The 22,937-nt window shown below is 44.6% G+C and overlaps 1 protein-coding gene across 12 annotated transcripts in view; it reads left to right on the forward strand.

The window, feature by feature from the left end:
- arvcfb (ARVCF delta catenin family member b) overlaps nucleotides 1–22,937 on the forward strand; it is a 546,449-nt gene that overhangs the window by 92,855 nt on the left and 430,657 nt on the right. For 7 of the 12 annotated variants that reach the window (XM_072471186.1, XM_072471723.1, XM_072471895.1 and 4 more), the window contains exon 2: nucleotides 424–483. The exons of 2 other annotated variants lie outside the window; for them this stretch is intronic. The gene's annotated coding sequence lies outside the window, so the exon portion shown is untranslated. Of the gene's footprint in view, nucleotides 1–423; nucleotides 484–8,467; nucleotides 8,591–22,937 lie in introns of all 12 variants that reach the window. 3 more of the 12 variants (XM_072471369.1, XM_072471451.1, XM_072472155.1) reach the window with 1 other exon arrangement.

Below are 22,937 nucleotides of genomic sequence, written 5' to 3' on the forward strand. Positions count from 1 at the left end.
CAGATGCTGAAATTTACTCGTAATAAGCTGAGGAGCAAGAGGACAATGATGAGAGCTGCTGAATCTCAACAGTGTGGTTTCTACTTCGCTCAATGAATATTACATCTACTCTTTTTTTTTTAAGAGCGCAGTGGAGTTTCAAAGCCTGAGGATTTTTGTTGTTGTATTGGTGCCTTAAGAGTTCTGTTTATTTTGTATCCCTACATCTCTTGGATAGACCACACACATTCTTGCATTTCAACATCCTTTGCTGATGTGGGCCCCTAGTGTTTGGTTTTTCAAAATGAATTTTACTTGTACTTGATATTCATTCTCTAATTTAAAATGAATTTGATTATTCCTGATCACCATTTTAGTCTCAGAAAAATGTAATTACTTGTGCTCTAATCTTCCATCCAATAAAACGTTCTCTCTCTTTTGCAGACAACTGCCGGGTTAATACATCCCATCAGAACTATCTCCAAGAAACGTACACATCCTTGAGTAAGTGAAGTTGCATTTATCAGCCTTCTTTTGTTTTCCACTCCTACCTCCTGTCTTAAATCAAAATCTGAGTGACTGAGCACGATTCACTAATGATTAATGCTCGGTCCTGTGTTGTGCCTGACATACTGGATAATCAAAAAATCTTCAAGACTCTTGTGCAAATTATGTAAGTATGCGCTTCCCAAGGGGTTAACTGTCAAATAGAAAACATAATACAAGAAAAGTATTTAGATACTGGAAATCTCGTTTAAAAATAGGAAACACTGGAAATGCAACAGACCTGACAACATCTGGGGCAAGAAACCGAGTCTGCATTATAAGATGGCGACTTTTGATTTTTGATGAAAGATCATTGACTGAAACTTTAACGCTATTTCTTCCCCGGCAGATGCTGAAGACGGTGGTATGATTAAAGTTGGGATGCTTAAGGTGCAAATTAGATTAGTGCAGGTATCGGAGAGGATTGTGAGGCTGGAGGAAAATAGAGAGAGGCATTTGAAAATCAGGATCATTTTAAAATAGATATCAATTGGGTTTTTTTTTCAATTCATTAATGGGATGTGGGCGTCGCTGGTTAGGCCAACATTTATTGCCCATCCATAGTTGTCCTTCAGAAGGTGGTCGTGAGTTGCATTCTTGGACCGCGGCATCCTTGAGGTGTAGGTACACCCACTGTGCTGTTAGGGAGGGTGTTCCAGGATGTTGCTCCAGCAACAGTGAAGGAACGGCGATATATTTCCAAGTCAGGGTGGTGAGTGACTTAAAGGGGGGAAACTCCAGGTGGTGAGGTCCCATGTACCTCCCTGTGCAGCTGGATCCTTGACTTCCTCACCAACAGACCACAATCTGTCAGGATAGGCAACAGCACCTCCTCCACAATAGTCCTCAACACTGGGGCCCCGCAAGGATCAGTCCTTTACTGTACTCCGTATACACACACAACTATGGGGCAAGATTTAACTCCAACTCAATCTGTAAGTTTGCGGATGATACAACTGTGGTATCTCAAACAATGATGAATCAGACTGCAGAAGGGAAATAGATCACTTGGCTGCATGGTGTACCAAAAACAACCTCTCTCTCTAAATGTCGGAAAGACCAAGGAACTGACTTCAGGAAGGGCTCCGAAGTGGAGATGGTCGATAGCTTTAAGTTCCTGGGGGTCACCATCACGAACAGTCTGTACTGGTCCACTCATGTTGATGCAACAGTCAAGAAAGCGCAACAATGTATCTACTTCTTATAGAAGCTAAAGAAATTCAGCATGTCTGCATCGACTCTCTCAAACTTCTACAGATGTGCCATAGAGAGCATCCTATCCGGCTGCATCACAGCATGGTATGGCAACTGCTCGGCCCAAGATCGCAAGAAACTACAGAGTGTGGTGAACTCAGCCCAATGCATCACACAAGGTTGCCACCCTCACGTTGATTCTGTCTACACCCCCCCCCCCCCCCCCCCCCCCCACTGCCTCAGGAAGGCAGACAGCATTATCAGACGCCCCCTCCCACCCAGGTTTTGCCTTCTGCCAGATCTTTCCATCAGGCAGAAGATACAGAAGTCTGAAGACCCGCACATCCAGACATAGGAACAGCTTCTTCCCCACAACTACTAGACTCCTCAACGACTCTCCCTCGGACTCATCTGTTCCCTGTAAGAACACTGTTCACGATGCCCTATGCGGCTGTTACTCATATATTTGCTTTGTTTGGCCCTTGTTCCGCGCTGTAACCAATCACTGTTTGTTGATGTACTATTTGTCAATGTACTCTTGTTGATTATTCTTTTTTTTTTTTTTTGTCTACTATGTCCGAACTGTGTATGTTCCCTTGGCCGCAGAAAAATACTTTTCACTGTACTTCGGTACATGTGACAATTAATCAAATCAAACCTGCTGCTCTTGTCCTTCTAGATGATAGTGATCGTAGGTTTGGAAGGTGCTGTCTAAGGAGCCTTGGTGAATTGATGCAATGCATCTTGTAGATGGTACGTACAGCTGCTGCTGTTCGTCGGTGGTGGAGGATTTGATTGTTTGAGGCAGGGGGAGCAATCGAGAGGGCTGCTTTGTCAAGCTTCTTGGAGCTGCACTCATTCAGGCAAGTGGAAAGTATTCCATTACACTCCTGACTTGTGCCTTGTAGATGGTAGACAGGCGTGTGGGGTCAGAAGATGAGTTACTCGTCTTCGGTATTATTGCCGGAATATTGTCATGGCCCATGGCCTTTGCAGTTGGCCGGTTGTAAACCGAAGATGGGCGAACTAGATTTGATGTGAATTAGTGTACTTGCAGTAGAGTTTTGGATGATGTCAAGTACTAGGACTCTGGCCAGGACTGGGTTACAATAGTCAATTCTGGAGTTGACAAAGATATGGATGCTGGTTTCGGCAGTAGAAGAGCAGCAACAGGGGCAGACACCAGTAATATTACAGGCGTGGAAATAGGCAACCTTAGTAACCGTGCAGATATGTTTGAGATTTCATCTTAATGAAGAGATTATGAACAATCTGATTCATTCTCCGGGATGGAATTGGTGGCAAGGGAGTGAAGTTTTTGGTGGGAACTGAAGACCAATAAGTATTCGAAAGATTGAAGTAATGGAGGAAATTTCCTCCAATGTAGGGGTCGATAGAACTGGTGGTGAGGTAGACCTGAGTGTCACTGAAGTACACTGACTGACTGTTTTATGCACGACCAAGGGGCAGTATGCAGATGTAAAATTGGATGGATCCAAGGATTATCTTTCGCAGACATGGGAGCTAACTATGTTGGAATGGGAAGATGAACCATTGATGGTAATTTTCTGATATCATTAGGTTGATATGAATAAAACCATGATGTGGAGATTGGCGTTGGACTGGGGTGAGCACAGTAAGACGTCTTACAACACCAGGTTAAAGTCCAACAGGTTTGTTTCAAATCACTAGCTTTCGGAGCACTGCTCCTTCCTCAGGTGAATGAAGAGGTTGGTACACATGTGTATGGCCTCAACCGGGACCTTGGATTCATGTTGCATTACATTCACCCCCCACCATCTGGCCTGGGTTTGCAAAATCCTACCAATTGACCTGGTTTGAGACCAGTCGAGGGCAGTTCCACCCTGCTGGATGACAACGGAGAGACATTAACTGTAAAAGGCTGCTAGGAGGAAGGACAAGGAGAAATAGTTTGTCTTGGTTACAGTCACTGGGTGGGTTGAAAAGAACAGTAGCATGTCGCTAATTGGCTTAATTTTTGTACTAGAAAAGGTGAAAATATTGTCTTGGGTAGAAGACCAAATGAGCAAAGGTCAATCAACTGAACATGATTCGCTTGACTTTGTCCTTCCATCAAATAATAGCATAAAATAATAACCTGAGGGTACCCCTGCCAAAGAGATGAAACTCCTCCTGATCTGTGTTGTAAATCGAAGACCCCTTATTGCCCCCTTATTTTTAAACTCTGTACATTTGCTCCATGTACTTTCAGGAGGGGATAGCAGAAAGCTTTTAAAAATAAATTTGAAGTACCCAATTATTTTTCTTTCTCCAATTAAGGGGCCATTTAACATGGGCAATCCACCTACCCTACACATTTTTGGGTAGAGGGGGTGAAACCCACGCAGACATGGAGAATGTGCAAATGCCATATGGACAGTGACCCGGGGCCAAGATTGAACTTGGTGCGAAAGAGAAAATGCTGGAAAATCTCAGCAGGTCTGGCAGCATCTGTAGGGCGAGAAAAGAGCCCAACGTTTCGAGTCCGATGACTCTTTGTCAATTCATTTAAGATTCCAGCATCCGCAGTAATTTGCTTTGAATTTGGTGCCTTGAGGCAGCAGTGCTAACCACTGTGCCACTGTGATGCCCTTTAACAGGAAAGCTGATGGTGCTTTATCCTGCCTGGTTGTTTATTTCTCTTGGTTGAGCTTCAGACCTGCCTGTAATATTGATGAGTCTGAATCTACCATCACTTAGAACCAGTTCTACCTTCTCTCTAGGGATATTCCTTGTCAGCTTCTTCACTCTTGTCTCACCCTGTTGAATTTGTCCTCTGGATATTTAAACTTTTCATGTTTGGCCGTTCTCTGAACATTGGTTTTGATGGATGTGTTGAAAAACAACTCTTTGACTTCTTTGTTGGTTATGTAAGTTTTTTGGGAAACACTGCCCTGGTGAACAAAGTACAAAAAAGTGGAAAGCCCAAGGGAAATGTAAGTTTGACCTTGAAATGTAGTTTGTCAAAAGCTGGAATTCTCTTTAAAAATAGAACTAATTGTTACGACTGAATTAAAAACAGCATTGTAAAATTTTGTGTGCATGTCTAATACATTTGTAATGCGACTATAAATGTGGTCATGCTTATGCAAAATTCCAACTTATTTCTCTGATCTTTTGTGGCCAAATAAAATGACTGGGAAACTGGAAATGCATTGCTACTATTCTGCATATAAATGATTTTTTACCAAACGGTAATCAATTTTATTGAGTTCTGCTATTTTGAATTTGATTTTGGTGAAGAATGATGGGTTTTTGAGTTTGGATTTCTATGCACTTCATTTTGGAGAAGTAAATTGAACACTACCATAACGTCTTGAATTAGTGTTGAAGCATTAGGGCACTGCTCAAACTTCAGAATAAATTATTCTGTGTGCTTAAACAATGCATATTGAACCCATGAGAGTATCACTCTTAGATTGACTTGCATTTTTATCTCGGGTGCATGAAATTTTCATAATTGAAATTGCATTAATTATGTGGGTTGGGATTGCTAATACTGCTTGCACAGGAGTTCATTGTATCTAGACAATATGAAATTACATGTGGTCTCATGCCATAAGTTGGTCCAAAGAAACCGGAGTCTTGCAGGTGCTATGCTTGCTTCCTGTATAACACATCTTGCTTGCCATTTTAGAATTTCTCAATTACTGTTTAACTTATGATTCCAATGATCCCAATTATTTTGCTTGATGAATCCCAGCTTCAAATGGTCTTGAGCCTGATGGATATTTTGTGACTCACTGTCGGAGCATGAAGTAAAGCTTGAAATTAATAAAGTAAATCTAATTGGCCAAAAAATAAGTTTGACATTTGTTTTTGTTTTTTTGCTCTCCCCATGATCCATCTCCCAGCTCTAAATCCAGTCAATGCTAACTTATTTTTTAGGCCTAGCTCTTTTCGTAGTCTTAATTCTCTTTTCCAGATCCATCCATCTCAGCCAATTTGTGCGCAGCAAGCTGCCATACATAGCAAATGTGGTCATGACCATTTAAATTGAGCCACAAGTATTGTGCAGTTGGGGTAACTCCCCTATTCTTCAGAATGATGCCTTGGGATCTCTTGTCTTCAGAGAGCAGACAAGGCCTCTGCTTAACATCTGTTCTCAAAGACGGTGCTTTTGACGGTGCAGCACTGTCTCAGTATTGGGATTTGAACCTATGATCATCTTAACTGAAGCACAGCCTGATGCACTACCAAATCTTTTCAACATCTTAAAATACAAGTTACAACATGTTGACAACTTAAAACATGAAATTATGAAGCCCAATTATTCAGCATCCACTAGTGTACCTTTTTGTCTCCAATCACCGTGTTAATTTTTGACCTCCTTGTGTCATTGAGTTTTTTCCCCACTTGCTGCGCTGAATGAATCAGGGAAGTTTACTTCGGTTACGAATGGCTGGCTGAGATGTGAATTGGGAGCTGATGGTCCAGGGCTTCTGTCAATTGAAGAATAAAAACAGCTTTGGTGCTGAGCTCCTTGTGCAGACTGGATCTTTGAAATCATGCAGATTGCGAGGAAGTATTCCGGGGTGGCCATTCACCACAATTTGGCATTTGTGAACTGAAAATAGATTTGCACTCGGCTGAAATAACTTGTGTAACATCCAGGGAATTAAGAAAGCTGTTTATCTGCTTGAGTGGAAGTGCTTGCTGCCTGAGTTTGATTTTACTAAACGCTATTTTGGCATCTTACTGGCTTTTGATGCAGCTGATGTGAATGGGCAATATTTCTGACCTTCCCACTTGTGCCTGGTTCCTTTCAATCTCAACCAATTTACCTTGCAGAGGATATTGTCTTCAAGTTTCGTATTGAGTTATTTCTTGACATTCCACAAGGTGGTGATACTGCTCCCATCATCGACAGGTTGCCCAGTTCAGAAGTGTCAGCACTGTCTGGTGATTTTAACTGCATTTGTTTACCACAGCATCACTAATTAAGTGCTTGCATTGACTCGAAATTCTGCTTCTGGAAAAAGTTTCTTTCCTTCCAAATACATGTAATTTTGCATGATGTGATCCTTTGTATTTTTGGGTATGCAAGATGGATTTTCTGGCAGTTATAATGTTCTGATCCATGAGTGTGATTGTCTTTTGCGCAAGGTTGTCATCGCCCCTGTAATGCGACTGGTGCTCTTATTTTTCTTTGAACGTATGGTCTCGGCTATTGATGTTGCGAATCCAAGGGCAGCACGGTGGCGCAGATGGTTAGCACGGTTGCCTCACGGCGCTGAGGTCCCACGTTCGATCCCGGCTCTGGGTCACTGTCTGTGTGGAGTTTGCACATTCTCCCCGTGTTTGAGTGGGTTTTGACCCCACAAACCAGAAGATGTGCAGGGTAGGTGAATTGGCCACGCTAAATTACCCCTTAATTGGGGAAAAAATGAATTTGATACTCTAAATTTTTTTTTTAAACATGCAAATCCAAATTCAAAATTGAATCGTACATTTGGCTTCACTTGGAATTTTAATTGTGAGCATCATTTTTGTCAGTCTGAAATGCAACTTTGTATGTTCGCTTTCTCTCGTCACATATTTTGAAGATTACTAACTTGCAAGGTCACGGGGAGAAAGCTGTGGTGTGGGACCAGCTTGGACCTCATTTGATGGGCTTGCAAACGGAATGATGGCTAAGTTGCCCCCTTCTATACTGTCAGATTTAGTGGTTCTTCATTTGCCAATGGTGGCTGCCTCTTGATTCTCTGTAATGTTGGATCTGGAGCACTGAACATTTCCAGACCTTTTCATCTTCATGACAGCAGCACAATCTGCTGATGTCCAAGAAGTCCATGTCTTGAGTGCCACTGTATCTCTTATGACCAGTAGCTCTGCCTTGTTTACACAGATTAATTTGTAAATTTAACTATCATTTGCTGAATCACAATTGCAGAAGGAACATTCAGCATTCAAAATCTTTTCCATCATGAGCATGTCTTTTTATTAAAACAAAGCTAATTTCATATCTTGTACCTTTTGGCTGAGTTTTGTCATATCCTCTTGATGCAAAATAACGTGTTTGCGGATTTCTTAGTACAATGCTAAATAATTTCAAACCTTTAATCTGGACCATTTCCATTGAAATATGTGTCTTTGGAGAGCATTATTCCTATACCATTGACACAATGGGCGGCATGGTAGCACTGTTGCTTCACAGTGCCAGGGTCCCAGGTTCGATTCCCGGCTTGGGTCACTGTCTCTGCAGAGTCTGCACGTTCGCCCCGTGTCTGAATTGGTTCCCCTGGTGCTCCAGTTCCTCCCACAAATGCCGGAAATCGTGCCGTTGGGTGAATTGGACATTCTGAATTCTCCCTCCGTGTAACTGAACAGGTGCTGGAGTGTGGCGACTAGGGGCTTTTCACGGTAACTTCATTGCAGTGTTATTGTAAGCCTACTTGTGACAATAATAAAGATTATTGTAATAATCTAAAATGATCTTGTATGTGATGGCCTAAATTTGCAAAAAAGATTTTATTTGTTTGTGCAAGCTCACATGAGAAATGCGCAGACTGCGAGTTTCGATGAAGTAAGCATTCAAAATGGACCTACCTTGTCAAGGAAATAACATTTATAGCACATTCAACACATGTGCTTTTATATAATCAAAAAACAGAATACTGCCGGAAACTGAAAATGATGCGAAGGTCAGACAGCATTTGTGGAGAGAAAGATGAGTTGATGTTTCAGGTCTGTGACGTTCATCGGAACTTTTCACCTTTTTTAAAAGCGCAAAATCATCCTAACGTACTTCGGTGGGAAAGAAAATCGGCAATTGCTGCGACTGTTTTTGGACAATGATGACATTCCCATCCACCTGCTGCTCTTCTGCCTGGTGGAAGTTGTGGGCTTGGTAGGTGCTGTTGAAAAAAAACATTGTAGAGTTGCTGTGGTGCTTGCTTACGAAAACCCTACAGCCACAATAAGGTAATGATGGAGGGCTGGGTATTTTAAACTCCGTCTTTTTGTATTATGTTGCTATGTTGAGAGTTCTCAGAGCTTCATTGTGATCAGTAATAAAGGAACTGCAGCTGTGTCCTTCAGGGATTCTAATCTAGTCTGGATGGTATGGTTTCAATTTATAACTACTGAAACTACTTTTCCTCATTATTAGTTGTATTTCAGCTATTCCTTTTGTGAAATTCTGTGTGTGCTTGACTCAAATCAAGAGAATTTGTACTGAAATGGCAGCAGTTATATTTGCACTTGTGCTTCTCTTTCATTGTAGCTTTCTACTAAGCATGGTATGTAGGCTGTCACTTGTGTCGTAATGCTGGAAGTCGTTCCTTCGGTTGATCCAAAAATAATTTGTGTTGGACCCCCCCCCCCATTAGATATGTGCAGCTTGCCGCCATTTTGATAAATCTTTCCTCCTTTAAATTGTTTTCCCTTGAAGGACTGACTGTCTTCTCTATCAATTTCAGCTTAGATTTTAGTTCTGTATCTGCAGAATCTTTTTCTCTTCACTGTCTTTCGTTTTCCTTGTGTAAGCCTTTTTAGTCATATCTCTTTGACATTCAATGTAATTTTGAAAATATCTTGCTTACTCCTATTTCATTAAAACACCTGCTTAAAACAAAAACAGGATTTTAAGTCATTTACTTCCTCTAATTGGAATGCCAATTTTTTCACTTCCTCATTTGCTTCCGATTCTGATACAATATTTGTTTATGTTGCGGATTTTAGTCCTGAAGAGAGGATCTATCTAAAGGGTAAACTTGACATCTTCCTCTTTAGATGCTGACTGTGCTACATTTTTTATTTTTATTTCAAACTTGCACCGTTTGCAGTTACTTTGGCTTTGTATGCTCTATTGTGAATGGTATGGTAGGGTACTTGACGTCTGAAGAAAAGTGCTCCAGATTGTCTTGTACCTGTTATCAGTTGATTAAACACTTGCTGCTGGCATGTGGAGGGGCAATGTCTGTTTCTGTGATGCTGCTTTCTTCATTGTTAGGCAAAGGTTTCATTGCATTTGTTCACTTTCAAATACAGCTTGTGTCTGAAATAAGGTTGATGAATGAGTGTTTGACCTGTTGAAGGTCATGGGGAGAAGACAGGAGAATGGGGGTATTTGATTTGATTTCAGTTTATTGTCATGTGTACAAAGGTACAGTGAAAGCATTGTTCTGCATACAGTCTAGGCAGATTGTTCCATACATTAAAAACGTAGGACATACGATAAATACACAAGGTAAATACGTAGACATAGACTGAAGCATACGGAGTATAGTGCTACAACAGTAGAGAAGATGCACCCATAAGAGGGTAATTCAGAAGCCTGGGAAGAGCGGGGAAGAAGTTGTTTTTAAACCTGTCAGTGCATGTTCTCAGCATTTTGTATTTTCTCCCCGATGGAAGGCAGAATAACCCGGGTGGGAGCGGGTCTTTGATTATGCTGCCTGCTTTCTCAAGGCAGTGGGAGATGTAGACCGAGTCAATGGATGGGAGACTGATTGACATGATGGACTGGGCTGTGTTCTTGACGATGTGGTTTCCTACGGTCTTGGGCTGAGCAGTTGCCATACCAGCCAAATGGGATGCTTTCTATGGTATATCTGTAAAAATTGATAAGTCAATGTGGGCATGCCGAATTTCCTGAGGAAGTATAGGTGCTGTTGTGCTTTCTTGGTCATAGTGTCAGTGGGTGGACTAGGACAGATGGTTGGTGATGTATACACTTAGGAATTTGAAGCTATCAACCATCTCCATCTCGGCACCATTGATATAGATGGGTGTGTACGACACTACGCTTGCTGAAGTTTAAAAGTTTTTAAAAAATTAAGAGTGCCCAATTATTTTTGTCCCAATTACGGGACAATTTAGCATGGCTAATCCACCTAGTCTGCACATCTTTGGGTTGTGGGGATGAGACTCGTGCAGACCCTGGGAAAATGTGTAAACTCCACACACAGTGACCCGGAGCAGGGATCGAACCCGGGTCCTTGGCACCATGAGGCGGCTGTGCTAACCACTGTGCCACCGTGCCACGCTTGCTGAAGTTGATGACCAGCTCCTTAGTTTTGCTGACATTGAGGGAGGGATTGTTGTCATCGCAACACTCCACTCACCACGTTCTCTCTCTCCCTCCTGTACTCTGACTCATCGTTGTTTGAGATCTGGCCCACTACGGTAATGTCATCAGCAAACGTGCAGATGGAATTGGAGCCAGATTTTTCCCCACAATTGCAAACATAACCATGTCACGGAAATTTGCAAAGCCGGCCAATAAGACCGTGACAAAGCCAAGTCAACATTTTATTTTGAAATGAAAGAAAAATTAAGTGAAAATTGCTTATTGTCACAAGTCGGCTTCAAATGAAGTTACTGTGAAAAGCACCTAGTCGCCACATTCCAACACCTGTTCGGGGTGGCTGGTACGGGAATTGAACCGTGCTGCCGACCTGCCGGGGTCTGCTTTAAAAGCCAGTTCTTTAGCCTTGTGCTAAACCAGCCCCTTTATGTTGTTGGAATCAATAGAAGAGAAATTAGGTTAAACATTTTTTGAAATTGGGTTGGAACGCAATGGAATACTATATACACCTCTGGTGACCATATTTTTTATACACCTCTGGTCACCATATTCCTAAAAATATGGAGTTACTGGAATGGTTGCTAGTAGGATTTGCAAGGATGATACCAGAACTGACTTGTGACAGCTACCAGAGGAGGATGAATTGGAGAGTCCTGTTTCGCAGAAGGAGTGACCTTGAACTTGTGCAAGGTTTTTTTAGTAGGCACAGTGTTTCCACTTGTGCGGCAAGTATAAATGAAAAGTCATTGATGCAATGTAGTCACCAGGAAATTCAGAAGTAACTTCTTAACTCCTGACCACAGGGCTTAATTGAGGGGAGTACTGCAGATGTATCTCAGGAAACCTAGATACGCACATGACGCAGAAATTAAAGAGGATTAATTATGTGGGTAGAGAGTGAAAGTAATCTTTTAGTTGAAAGTTGAAACCAGCATGAACTCATTCAGCCAAATTGTTTGTTTCTGTGCTGTATATTTTAATTAAGAATGGCTACTTGGCCATTGGCAGAACATGGTCAGGTCCCTCGTACCAAACATAAGGAGAAGGAAAGACACTTGATTTGGGGGGGTGGGGGGGTGGCAGCACAGTGGTTAGCACAGTGCTTCACAGCTCCAGGGTCCCAGGTTCAATTTCCGGCTTAGGTCACTGTCTGTGCAGAGTCTGCACTGTCTCCCCTGTCTACGTGTGTTTCCTCCAGGTGCCGTTTCCTCCCACAGTTCAAAGATGTGCAGGTTAGGTGGATTGGCCATGCTAAATTACCCTTGGTGTCCAAATTAAACGGTTAGATGGGGTTACAGGGATAGGGTGGAGGCATGGGCTTAGATAAGGTGCTCTTTCCGAGGGCCGATGCAGACTCTATGAAATGAATGAATGAAAATCGCTTATTGTAACAAGTAGGTTTCAATGAAGTTATGATATTGTGAAAAGCCCCGAGTCGCCACATTCCGGCGCCTGTTCGGGGAGGCTGGTACGGGAATTGAACAGTGCTGCTGGCCTGCCTTGGTCTGCTTGGCCGAATGGCCTCCTTCTGCACTGTAAATTCTATGATTATATGATAATGCATCAAATAATTTTTATTTCTATAGAACTTTAAAAAAAATATATTTTATTAAAGTTTTTCGATCAACCAAAAATTTTCAATTTTTACAACTTTGTAACAGTATATACATTGATCGTTTTTAAAATAATATATTAACTAACGGCAAATGCCAACACAAATAAAAAACAAAAAGAAATAGTAACATTGAAAAGATAAATATGAACAACAATTATGTAACAACACCCAAAAGAAAAAAAAACAAAGACCCGAATGCACCCTCTTCCCCCCCCCCCCCCCCCCCCCCCCCCCCCCCGGTTGCTGCTGTTGTCGTTCCTATTTTCCCTTATCGTTCTGCGAGATAGTCGAGGAACGGTTGCCACCGCCTGGTGAACCCCTGAGCCGAAAGTCTTAGTGCGTACTTTATCCGCTCCAATTTTATAAACCCTGCCATGCCATTTATCCAGGCCTCCACGCTTCCTTCCACATAAGTAGAATCCTTTGCCGGGCTACTAGGGACGCAAAGGTCAAAACATCGGCCTCTCTCGCCTCCTGCACTCCCGGTTCATCTGCAACCCCGAATATAGCCAACCCCCAGCTTGGTTCGACCCGGACCCCCACCACCTTTGAAATCACTTTTGCCACACCCACCCAGAACCCGTGTAATACCGGACATGACCAGAACATGTGGGTGTGGTTCGCAGGGCTTCCCGCGCACCTCCCGCACCTATCCTCCACCCCAAAAAACCTGCTCAATCTTGCTCCCGTCATATGCGCCCTGTGTAGAACCTTGAATTGGATCAGGCTGAGCCTGGCACACGAGGACGAGGAATTTACCCTACTTAGGGCATCTGCCCACAGCCCCTCCTCAATCTCTTCCCCCAGCTCCTCCTCCCATTTTCCTTTCAGTTCCTCTATCCTCGTCTCTCATTTCCCTGTATATATCGGACACCTTACTGTCACCCACCCATGCCCCCGAAATCACACTGTCCTGGATCCCTTGCGCCGGGAGCTGTGGAAATTCCCTTATCTGTTGCTTCACAAATGCCTTCACCTTGCATATAGCGAAATGCATTCCCAGGTGGCAACCCGTATTTTTCTGTTCGTGCTCCCAGACTCGCGAACATCCCGTCCAAGAACAAGTCCTTCAGTCTCGCAATTCCTGCTCACTGCCAAGATTGAAATCCCCCGTCTATCCTTCCCGGGACGAACCTGTGGTTGTTCCTTATCGGGGACCACACTGAGGCCCCCGTCACTCCCCTATGTCGTCTCCACTGCCCCCAAATCTTCAGAGTCGCCACCACCACTGGGTTTGTGGTGTTACTTTTCGGGGAGAACGGCAGCGGCGCCGTTGCCAGTGCTTTTAAGCTAGTTCCCCTACAGGATGCCATCTCCAGCCTTTTCTACGCCGCTCCTTCTTCTTCCCTCATCCACTTACATATCACAGACACGTTAGCGGCCCAATAATAATCACTCCGACTCGGCAGTACCAATCCCCCTCTATCTCTACAGCGCTGCAGGAACCCCCTCTTTACCCTTGAGGTCTTTCCGGCCCACACAAAGCTCATGATGCTCCTGTCCACCTTCTTAAAAAAAGGTCTTTGTAATCAGTATGGGGAGGCACTGAAACACAAAAAGAAACCTCGGGAGGACCACCATTTTAACCGCCTGCACCCTGCCCGCCAATGACAGGGGCACCATATCCCACCTCTTAAAGTCCTCCTCCATCTGCACTACCAGTCGCGTCAAGTTAAGCTTACGCAAGGTTCCCCAGTCCCTGGCCACCTGGATCCCTAAATACCGGAAATTTCCTGTTACCCTCCTCAGCGGCAGCTCATCTATTCCCCTGCCCTGTTCCCCGGGGTGCATCACAAACAGTTCACTCTTCCCCATATTCAGTTTGTATCCCGAAAACTCTCCAAACTCCCTGAGTGTCTGCATTATCTCAGGCATCCCCTCCACTGGGTCCGCGACATATAACAGCAGATCATCCGCGTATAATGACACCTGATGATGTTCTCCTCCTCTAAGTACCCCTCTCCACTTCCTGGAGCCCCTCAGCGCTATGGCCAATGGCTCAATTGCCAACGCAAACAGTAACGGGGACAGGGGGCACCCCTGTCTTGTGCCCCTATGTAGTCGGATCGTTGCCTGTTCGTAATCACACTTGCCACCGGGGCCCCGTATAGGAGCCGAACCCATCTAATGAACCCCCCTCCAAATCCAAATCTCTTCAGTACCTCCCACAGATAGTCCCACTCCACTCTATCAAATGCCTTCTCTGCATCCATAGCCACCACTATCTCCGCCTCCCCCTCCGGTGGGGGCATCATCATCACCCCTAACAACCTCCGTATATTGGTATTCAATTGCCTCCCTTTGACAAATCCTGTTTGGTCACCATGCACCACCCCAGGGACACACTCCTCTATTCTTGTCGCCATCACTTTGGCCAATAACTTGGCATCTACGTTCAGGAGATGGATAGGCCTGTATGACCCGCACTGCAGCGGGTCTTTGTCTCTTTTCAGGATCAGCGATATCGTCGCCTCCGACATTGTTGGGGGTAGTGTTCCCCCTTTCCTTGGCCTCATTGAAGGTTCTCGTCAGGAGTGGGGCCAGCAGGTCCACACATTTCCTATAAAATTCCACTGGGAACCCATCTGGTCCCGGGGCCTTCCCTGCCTGCATGCTCCCGATTCCTTTTACCACCTCCTCTACCTCAATCTGCGCTCCCAGTCCTGTCCTCTCCTGCTCCTCAACCTTCGGGAACTCCAACTGGTCTAGGAAATGCATCATTCCCTCTTTCCCTTCCGGGGGTTGGGCCTTATACAGCCTGTCGTAGAATACCTTAAATACCACGTTCACCCTCTCCGCTCTCTGTTCCATCCTTCCCTCCTCGTCTCTAACTCCTCCGATCTCTCGCGCCGCCCCCCTCTTCCTAAGTTGTTGGGCCAGCAGTCGGCTCGCCTTCTCTCCGTATTCATACTGTACTCCCTGTGCCTTCCTCCACTGCGTCTCCGCCTTACCCGTGGTCAACAAGTCAAAGTCCGTGTGTAGTCTCCGTCTTTCCCTGTATAGCCCTTCATCCGGAGCCTCCGCATATTGCCTATCCACCCTCAAGATCTCCCCAATCAGTCTCTCCCTTTCTTTACCCTCTTGTTTCCCCTTATGGGCCCTTATGGAGATCAGCTCCCCTCTCACCACCGCCTTCAGCGCCTCCCATATTACTCCCACCTGGACCTCTCCATCATCATTAACCTCCTAGGTATCTTTCAATGCATCCCCTCACCCTTCCGCATACCCCCTCGTCCGCCAACAGTCCGATGTCCAATCTCCAAAGTGGGTGTTGCTCCTTTTCCTCACCTAGTTCCAGATCTACCCAATGTGGGGCATGATCTGAAATGACTATAGCTGAGTACTCCGCTCCTGCCACCTTCGGGATCAGCGCCTTTCCCAGGACAAAGAAATCTATCCGAGAGTACACTGTATGGACGTGGGAGAAGAAGGAAAACTCTTTACTCCTCGGTCTAGTAAATCTCCAGGGATCCACTCCTCCCATCTGCTCCATAAAGCCCTGAAGCACCTTGGCCGCTGCCGGCCTCCTCCCGGTCCTAGATCTGGACCGGTCCAGCCCTGGGTCCAGCACTGTGTTGAAGTCCCCCCCCCCCCATTACCAACTTTCCCATCTCTAGGTCTGGGATGCGCCCCAACATACGCTTCATAAAGTTTGCATCATCCCAATTCGGGACATATACGTTCACCAGCACCACCGCTTCACCTTGCAATCTGCCACTCACCATCACGTACCTACCCCCACTGTCCACCACTATGGTCTTCGCCTTAAACGATACCCTTTTCCCCACCAGTATTGCCACTCCTCTATTTTTCGCATCCAAGCCTCCCACCCATCCTTTTCTTGATCTAACCTGATCCGCCAGTTTCAGGTGCGTCTCCTGAAGCATAACCACGTCTGCCTTTAGCTTCTTTAGGTGCGCAAATACCCTTACGCTCTTAATCGGCCCATTCAACCCTCTCAAGTTCCACGTGAACAACCGGGTTGGGGGGGCTCTACCCCCCCCCCCCCCCCCCGTCGACTAGCCATCCCCTTTTTTAAACCAGCTCCTCACACGGTTCCCACGCAACCGCTTGTCCCCCAGACAGCACCCTCCCGTCCCGACCATCCCATCTCGTAACAGCTCCCCCTTCCCCTTAGCAGCATCAGCAACCCAGTTAATCCCCCCCCCCCCCCCCCCCAGATCCCGCTCTAGCTTGATTGCACCCCCCATATTGCTTCCCGGAGTCAGCAAACTCTGGCTGACATCGGCTTCCCCCGTTTATCCTTAGCCTCCCTGCGTGTGAGGCCCCCTCGTTCATACGCCCCCTTTTCCCGCCACAGTTTCCATAGCGCGGGAACAGAGCCCACGCTTCTCTCTCGGCCCCGCCCCTAATGGCGCAGCTCCCCCTCTCCTTCCCCATCCCCTTCCCACCGGCACCCACATTTCTTCGTGTCCCCCCCCACTTCGAGGGGAAAAAATTCCCCCATCTGATTTACAATTTCTTGCCGCTACCTCGCTACTTCATTCCAAACATCCTTTCCCAAATCTAGTCCCATTTCTCCTCTTGAATGAATGTCCATGCCTCCTCTGCCGTCTCGAAGTAGTGGTGTTTGCCCTGGTGTGTGACCCACAGTCTTGCCGGCTGCAACATTCCGAATTTCACTTTCTTCCAGTAGAGCACCGCCTTGGCCAGATTGAAACTCGCCCTCCTTCTCGCCACCTCCGCACTCCAATCTTGGTAGACGCGGATCACCGCGTTCTCCCATCTGCTGCTCCGTGTCGTCTTAGCCCATCTCAGGACCATCTCCCTGTCCTTGTAGCGGTGGAATCTCACCACTATTGCTCGCGGTATTTCCCCTGCCTTTGGTCTTCTCACGAGGACCCGGTATGCTCCCTCCACTTCCAGGGGGTCCGTCGGGCCTCAGCTCCCATTAAGGTATGGAGCATCACACTCACGTACGCCCCAACGTCCGCTCCCTCTGCCTCTTCGGGAAGACCCAAAATCCTTAAGTTCTTTATCCTCGAGCTATTTTCCAGGGCTTCCAATCTCTCCATACACCTCTTGTGTAGCGCCTCGTGCGTCTCCGTCTTCACCACCAAGCCCTGTATCTCGTCTTCATTTTCGGCAGCCTTTGCCTTCACTCCACGGAGCTCCATCTCTTAGGTCTTTTGTGTCTCCTTCAGCCCCTCAATCGCCTGCAGCATCGGCGCCAGCACCTCCTTCTTGAGCTCCTCCACACATCGCCGGAGGAACTCCTGCCGTTCCAGGCCCCATACCAACTGGGCTCCCTCAGCCGCCATCTTGCTTCTCCCTTCCGTTCCCTGCCACTGCTCCAGAGGATCCTCCACAATCTGGCCACTACTATCACTTCTTTCCATCCACACCCGGGGGGGGGGGGGACTCGTTCCTTTGTCGCCTCACACTGGGTTTAGCCTTTGAAAATTTGCGTTTGGGCTCCCGGTAAGAGCCCAAAAGTCTGTTGAAACGGGAGGTGCCGAAACGTGCGACTTAGCTGGTCATCGCCGCACCCGGACGTCATTTCTATAGAACTTTAATGTTCTATTAATGTTATTGAAGGTAGGCGACACGGTGCAGCAGTGGTCAGCACTGCTGCCTCATGGTGCTGAGTACCTGGGTTCGATCCTGGCCCCATGTTACTGTCTGTGTGGAGTTTGCACATTCTCCCAGTGTCTGTATGGACCTCGCCCCACAACACACAGATGTGCAGGGTAGGTGAATTGGCCATGCTAAATTGCCCCTTAATTGGAAAAGAAATTGGATACACTAAGTTCATTTTTTTTTTTGAAGAGCAGGCTTTGGCCATCTTAATTCTTTCTTGGGGAGTTTTGAACTTGTGCGTACTGTTCACAGTAAATGAATGTGAAAGTAGCATTGGATTTGCAGCCTAGAAGGAAGGAGGAATTAGATTCCTCCAGTTTCAAACACTTGGTAATAATTAGGTTGGAGATGTTCAACTGTCTGCTCTTCACTGTATAATGCAAAAAGATTGAATGTCTACATGGATAAAAAGATACCTGGAAACCTCTATCCTGATTAAAGCTCAATGAACTTGCAACTTTTGACTGTACAACTGTAAATGACAATAATAGAGAATCATCTCAGCTACTCTCTGGGTGATAAGTTATAATTACAAAAAGTGGTGGTGCATTGTTGTGATTGAAGAGTATGTGAGAGATTAATCTGAAACAATGCCATTATGGTACTCTAACCTCCTGTTGCTTAAAATGCAAACCAATTGCAAAAGCAGCTCCTGACAGCATTTCTTGAATAGCTTTTCTTTTTCTTATGAAGGTGCTCAAAGATGTGTTTAATATTTTAAATCTTTGATGAGATTTGTACATCTGAATCTGTACATCTATTTCAGTTATTCAGCCTGTTCTGTCAGTCCGGAACTGTAAACGCATAACTTGAAGATCATTTTAACAATTGCTTTGGGTAGCCAAATGATGCAACTTAAATAATTTAGATCTGTGAGGACAGCATTGGGTATGCCAATCCATGTCCCTCTTGAGCAAAATATCTCGAGATTTCTGCAAAATAAGAAACTGAGTATGATGGGATTGCATCAGGGTGATCATGAGTTGCTTTTTTTTCTGAAATGTTTATCTATATTTAGAAAATGAAATTAATTCTGAAGTGGTGCTGCTGGCCTGCCTTGGTCTGCTTCTAAAGCCAGTGATTTAGCCCTGTGCTAAACCAACTCCGGTTTAGTAAAGTGAGGTGATCATTGATTTGCAGGTGAAGTGTTCTATTACAGATATTGAGAACCATTTACTTACTCACAGGTAGCGAATGGAATATTAGTTACATTTGAAGGACCCCTGAGATATAGATAATTTGAGGTATGCATTGTTTGCTCCTGGCGAAACAAGTCGAGATACATCTTGCTAGAATCATAGAATTTACAGTACAGAAGGAGGCCATTCGGCCCATCGAGTCTGCACCAGCTCTTTGAAAGAGCACCCTACCCAAGCCCACATCTCCACCCTATCCCCATAACCCGTTAATCCCACCCAACACTAAGGGCAATTTATCATGGCCAATCCACCTAACCTGCACATCTTTGGACTGTGGGAGGAAACCTGAGCACCCGGAGGAAACCCCCCCACACACACGGGGAGAACGTGCAGACTCCGCACAGACAGTGAACCAAGCCGGGAATCGAACCTGGGACCCTGGAGCTGTGAAGCAATTTTGCTAACCACCATGCTACCGTGCTGCCCCAAGAAGGGACAAAGGAATGCCTTGTGCTTTGGGTACAGATGCAGTAGTTAATTCTCTCCAAAGGTTCTGCAAGAGAAAAGCCAGTAAAACCCCAGTATACTTTATTCACAAGTGGTATTTAATATATTATTGGTTTGCTTAATTGGAATATAGTGGCAGGTTTAGGAAGTAAGTTGAGGTTCCTTCTTTGAACTATTAACTGCAACGCTATTTCTTTGCGGATGCAGTTAATTCTGAAATAAATGTAAGTTTATTTTAACATAAAAGATACTATTGGCAAGTGTTATCTCTCCAGTGGTACAGTAACATTTTGCCGTTTTATGAATTGATAATAGTTGGGTTCTCGTTCAGGATCCTAACAAGGTAAAAGCAAAACACGACGGATACTGGAAACCTGAACTAAAAACAAAATGCTAGAAAATAAAACTTGGCTCTGGCAGAGATAAACGGGAGGGCACAAAATAAATTTATATTAAGGGAGTCAAAATGGACGAGCAAGTTCATGGTCTGAGGTAGAACATAATGCTAAGTCCAAAAGAGTGTTCCAAAAAAATGAGGGCAGGTCAGAAGTGCCTTTTTGGAAGGGAGCATCATTGCAACAGATGCAACTGAGGCAGGACAGTGGGAATGAGTCCTTGAAGGATGCTGTAGTGGAAAGTGAGAGAGAGCGACCATAGTCATCAGTTACTCATCCTAGCTCCCCAGTTGCTGTAGTCCCAAATGACCATAGGCTGCTTTCCACTTTTGAGGGGGGAACCTGACTGGTGGTGGTTTAACCTGAGGTCACCACACCTCAGGACGAGGGGCAAGGTTGAGAAGATAGGGCCTTCATGAATAACCTCTTGTACTTATGCTAATTCTGTACTCGTTTACATTAATTCATTGAGATTCTGCGATCTCACTTTTCCGATCCTCTGGGAGCTAATTCCTTAAGCTGCTTTTTGCTCCCATCCTGTCCTTGTAATTAGTACAAGTATCTTGCTAACTTGCTCATACTTGCAATATTCATGAGCTGAGAGTTTTGTCATCCTGATGAAATAGCAACTAACACGGTGCTGCATGCAAGCCACGATGAATCAAGTTATACCCTGGTTCGGTCATAAGTAATATAATTTCCCAACTGATGCAAATGGCCAATTGCAAACACTCTGCCAGTTCAGTTTGTAAGATTTTCAATTCCCCTAGTTATCATTAATTGTGTTACACTGAGATGCTAGCACTGATTTAAGTGCCCCATTGAGTATGTTTTGTACTAAAAGCAATTCAGTCTGACGTGCACAATGCTAGCTTTCTTTCTTTGCAGCAGATGTTTCCTTTGCATTAGATTAAATCAAATTGAATTTTTCAGAAATGTTTTGTATCTTGAAACAATTCTATGCAGGTTGGATCTCTGCGATAAGTAGCAACCAATTTAATTGTCTACTCTTGAGAGAAATTTGTTGCCCTGACCAACATTTAACACTTGAACATACAAAACTGTTCATCTGACCATAGATTTCATTTATTTTGGGAGTTTGCTGTGAACAGATTGGCTGCCACATTGAATCAGGGAACAGTTAAAGGATAGGAGACCAATTGGCCCATGTCTGTGCTGACCCTCTGAAGGAGCAGTTTACCTGGTGCCACGACCAGTTCTGCAAATAGTTCATTTTCAGTTAATGGTCCATTTTTCTTTTGAAAATCTCAATTCACCCCGAGTGCACTACGTCAGGTCCTAACCACTTACATGAAATTTTTTTTTTTTTTTTTTTTTACATCTGTTGCTGTTTTTGCCAATTATCTTATTTCTATCCTATCCTCTGGCTCTTGTTCTTCCACCAATGGGTCCTACCTACTCTGTCCAGACCCGATTTTGATTACAGTAATTAAACCTCCCCATATCCTCTCTGCAAGGAGAGCAGACTTAGCTTTTCTAATCTTTTTCCACTAGTGAAGTTTCTGATCCCTCCATCCATTCTCATGAACTATTTCTTACCCTCTCTAATGCCTTCATATCCTACCTAAAGTGTGGTCCAGTGAGGTGGAAGCAATACGCGGAATACTGCGCGCTTGTAAGAAACATACGACAATAATCTTGGGTGAATGTATTATGCATATACACTGGATTAATCAAATTGGCAAGGGAAGCTTTGAGAGGGAGTTCATTGAATGTATTATAGATTGTTTCTGGAAACAATATGTTGGGAAAGCAACCAGGGATTTGGTGTTGTGTAATGAGGAGGATTAATTGATGACCTCATAGTTGAGGATCCTCAAGCGAACAATGACCATTGTATGATAGAATTCAAAATTCAGTTTGTGAGTGAGAACCCCAGCAACGTGAAGGTTAAAAGGTGGGATACTTGATGAGCAGTGGCAGTGATTTCAGGAGATGTTAAATTCCTCACAACAAAAATATATTCCAGCGAGGAAGACAGACCATGAGCGAGTAAAAAATATCCATGGCTGAGCAAGTAGGTTAAGGACATTGCAAAGGCTAGCGGCAGGCTGGAAGATTGGGAAATTTTCAAACATAAACAAAGGGTTACTAAAAGAGCTAAGGTAATTCTGAGGTAATAGAAAGGGTGGAACTTGGAACAATCAGCATCAATAGGGAAACAGTACTCAACAAATTATTGGGATTGAAGGCAGGCAAGTCCCCAGGGGTGTTAAAGGAAGTGGCAGCAGAGATGTTTAATCCATTGGTTAGAATATTCCAAAATTCACTGGATACGGGAAAAGTTCCAGTGGATTGGAAAAATGCTAATATAATGCCCTTATTCAAAAAGGGAAGGAGGCAGAATGCAGGAAATTACAGATCAGTTAATTAACATCTGTTGGGAAATTGTTAGAATCCATTATTAAAGAAGTTATACGAGGACATTTTGAAAGTCCAAACACAATCCAGGAGACAGTCTGCATGGTTTTATGAAGGATGAATCATGTTTGACTAATACTGGAGTTCTTCGAAGTTGTAACAAGCCAAATGGGGATCTACATCAATGTAGATGCAGTATATCGGGACTTCTAGACGGTGTTTGAGGTGCCAAGTACAAGGTTTGATCACATGGGGTTAGGGATAATATATGAGCTTGGATAGAAGACTGGCTGACGGACAGAGGCGGGATAAATAGGTCTTTTTCTGCATGACGAGATGTAACTAGTGGGGTGCCATAGAGTTAAGTTCTTGGGGGCCGAACTATTTACAAACTACATTAAAGACTTGGATACAGGGATAGCAGGTTCTGTCGCAAAATTGGCAGATGACAGTAGTTGGACAAAAGTTGCAATGAGGAAATAAATTTACAAATGGATACAGATGGTTTAGATGTGTGGGCCAAAGAG

This window comes from Scyliorhinus torazame, chromosome 1 (genome assembly GCF_047496885.1).
Source record: "Scyliorhinus torazame isolate Kashiwa2021f chromosome 1, sScyTor2.1, whole genome shotgun sequence".
Classification (NCBI taxonomy): domain Eukaryota; kingdom Metazoa; phylum Chordata; class Chondrichthyes; order Carcharhiniformes; family Scyliorhinidae; genus Scyliorhinus; species Scyliorhinus torazame.